Source organism: Galeopterus variegatus, unplaced genomic scaffold (genome assembly GCF_000696425.1).
Source record: "Galeopterus variegatus unplaced genomic scaffold, G_variegatus-3.0.2 Scaffold2884, whole genome shotgun sequence".
Classification (NCBI taxonomy): Eukaryota; Metazoa; Chordata; class Mammalia; order Dermoptera; family Cynocephalidae; genus Galeopterus; species Galeopterus variegatus.
In genome coordinates this window covers 19,999-23,468 of record NW_007728995.1, presented here as the reverse complement: position 1 = coordinate 23,468, position 3,470 = coordinate 19,999, and positions in this window count along the sequence as shown.

The following is a 3,470-nucleotide window of genomic DNA, read 5'->3' as shown; positions in this document are numbered from 1 at the left end:
TGCAGATAGCTTTGGATACTTTGGACATTTTCACAATGTTAATTCTTCCAGTCCAAGAGAATGGAATCTCTTTCCATCTTTTTGTGTCCTCTTTGATTTCTTTCAGTGGTTATTTATAGTTCTCATTGTAGTGATCTTTCACCACCTTGCTTACATTGATTCCTAGGTATTGTGTGTGTGTGTGTGTGTGTGTGTGCATGTGTGTGACTATTGTAAATGGGCTTGCTTTTTTGATTTCCATTCGATTAGTTTATTGTTGGAGTATAAAAGTTCTACAGATTTTTGTGTGTTGATTGCACATTCTAGAACTTTACTAAAACTGTTTATCAGCTCTAATTTTTTTTTTGTTGTTGTTGAGTCATTAGGTTTTTCTGTACACTGGATCATGTCATCTGCAAACAGGCACAACTGACTTCACCTTTTCCAATCTGGATGCCCTTTATTTCCTTCTCTTGCCTGACTGCTTTGCCTAATACTACCAACACTATGTTAAAAGGAGCAGTGAAGGTGGGCATCCTTGTCTTGTTCCTGTTTTTAAAAGAAAAGCTTTCAGCTTTCCCCCACTGAGGATGTTGTGGGTGGTGTGTTTGTCACATATGGCTTTTATTGAGTTGAGACACTTTCCTTCTATACCTAATTTGTTGAGAGTCTTTATAATGAAGGGATGTTGAATTTTGTCAAGTGCTTTTTCTGTCTATTGAGATAATCCTATGGTTTATGTCCTTGAGTTTCTTGATGTGGTGTATCACACTTATTGGCTTGCATATGTTGAACCATCCTTATATCCCTGATATGAATCTCACTTCATCATGTGTGTGTGTGTGTGTGTGTGTGTGCATGTGTGTGACTATTGTAAATGGGCTTGCTTTTTTGATTTCCATTCGATTAGTTTATTGTTGGAGTATAAAAGTTCTACAGATTTTTGTGTGTTGATTGCACATTCTAGAACTTTACTAAAACTGTTTATCAGCTCTAATTTTGTTGTTGTTGTTGTTGAGTCATTAGGTTTTTCTGTACACTGGATCATGTCATCTGCAAACAGGCACAATTGACTTCACCTTTTCCAATCTGGATGCCCTTTATTTCCTTCTCTTGCCTGACTGCTTTGCCTAATACTACCAACACTATGTTAAAAAGGAGCAGTGAAGGTGGGCATCCTTGTCTTGTTCCTGTTTTTAAAAGAAAAGCTTTCAGCTTTCCCCCACTGAGGATGTTGTGGGTGGTGTGTTTGTCACATATGGCTTTTATTGTGTTGAGACACTTTCCTTCTATACCTAATTTGTTAAGAGTCTTTATAATGAAGGGATGTTGAATTTTGTCAAGTGCTTTTTCTGTCTATTGAGATAATCCTATGGTTTATGTCCTTGAGTTTCTTGATGTGGTGTATCACACTTATTGGCTTGCATATGTTGAACCATCCTTATATCCCTGATATGAATCTCACTTCATCATGATGTATATTTTTTTTGGTATGTTGCTGTATTCTATTTGCTAATATTTTGTTGAAGATTTTTGCATCTAAGTTCATCAGACATATTGGCCCATAGTTTTATTTTTGCTGTTGTATCTTTGTCTGGTTTTGGTATCAGGGTGATTCTAGCCTCATAGAATGAGTTTGGAAGAATGGCCTCTGTGTCAATTTTTTGGAATAGTTTGAAGAGAATTGGTATGAATTCCTCACTAAATTTTGGTAGAATTCAGCAGTAATGCCATTCAGTCCCTGGGCTTTTCTTCATTGGGAGAGTGCTGATTACTGCTTCAATTTCGTTGCTTATTATTGGTCTGTTCAGGTTTTCTATGTCTTCTTAGTTTAGTCTTAGTGGTTTGTATATGTCCAGAAATTTATCCATTTCCTCCAGGTTTTCAAATTTATTGGTTTGTAGTTGTTTATAATGGTTTCTAATGATTTTTTGTATTTCAGGGTAGTGGTTGCAATGTCTCCTTTTTATTTCTGATTTTTGTTATTTAGGTCTTCATTTTTATTCTGGGTCTGTTTGCACTTGTATATAAAATTATTTTTTATAAATAAAAATGCATTCTGGGTACAAATAACTGGTTCTATGTTTGCAATTTTATATAATTTGCATAGTTCTTCAAGATCAAAATGTAGAGCCCTGAAACCCATCACTGAAGAGCCATTACTCAGGGCCATACTCAGAAATGATTGCTTGTGGAAGGGTCTGTCAATTCAGGGGCCAGGATTAGGTGGATATGCACATGGGCACAGGAGAAAGAGATAACAGGTTTTGAATAACTGGAGACTTGTGGTGATAGAGCAAAGTGTCTTGCTGAGACTTTCACCCCCAAACCCAGTGAAGTTTCATAGCTCAGAGTCTCCAAAAAGCAGGGCCTGAGGCAAGTATGAAAGTATTGATGTTTTATTTGAGAGAAGTCAATACAAGGCAAAAAGGGTGAAGACAAGAGGAATTGAGAGAAGAAAAATATGAAGCCAGGTAAGGTGACGCATTTCACCCTGGACACCACATCCTGACAAACCACAAAGAGACACAGGAGGTTGCTTCACAGGTGCTTGAAATTTGCACAGGTGACTTTTCTTCAAACAAGGTANGTAGAGGAGAGAGGGCAAGAGCTACACTAGAGCAGAAGCAAAGGAGAGTGGTAGGAGACAATTTGGAGACAGCATGCATAGAAAACGCACTAACAGTTGTTTGCTGAAAACAGAAAGAAGTAAATGATGTAATAGCTGTAAGGAAAGTGAAAGCAAGAGAAGGCAAATAGTTTTTTTGTAAGATGGATGTTGTGCTAACATGTGTGTGCACTATGGGAATGACATATACAGGGTGAAAATTTTTATGCAAAGAGAGAGAGAATGAACTCTGGAATAAAGTCTTTGAGTAGGTATGGGTGGATCCAGAGCAGAAATGGATGGGTTGGCCTCTGTCAGAGCACAAACAGTTCATCCATAGGAAATGGGCAGAAAGTAGATAATGCGGGCATAGAAGATGGTGTGGGTTTTCAGTGGTATAGAAATCTGATGGAAATTCCTTTCTGATTGCTCCAATTTTCCCTTTGAAGTAAAAAGCAAGGACATCAGTTGAGAGTGAGATTGGAAAAGGAAATGACAATATTTGCTTGGAGAGAGAGGAGAATGTGTGGACAGTCACCTGGGGAGAGGGAGCTGAGTACATAAACTATGAAATATGGAATGCCGGGGACCAGCCCCAGCACAAAGACTGTAAGGTCCCCATTGGTAAAGAACCCCCAAAAGGGAGGAAAGGCAGCGTCGGCGATGGACAGCAAACACACAGAGTTAAGGGATCTGCTGAATGCTGACACTTTATTGAAGCATGTACACACTTTTTATATTTTTTCTTGGTAGCAACATAATCATTGAAATAATCATTGAACAATATCATAATATTTCTATGTAAATGACATATGTTCTAAAAAAAATAGCATTACAGTTTGTTCCCAGAAAAGACAATTACAATGTCCCTTCCTTTGAGCAA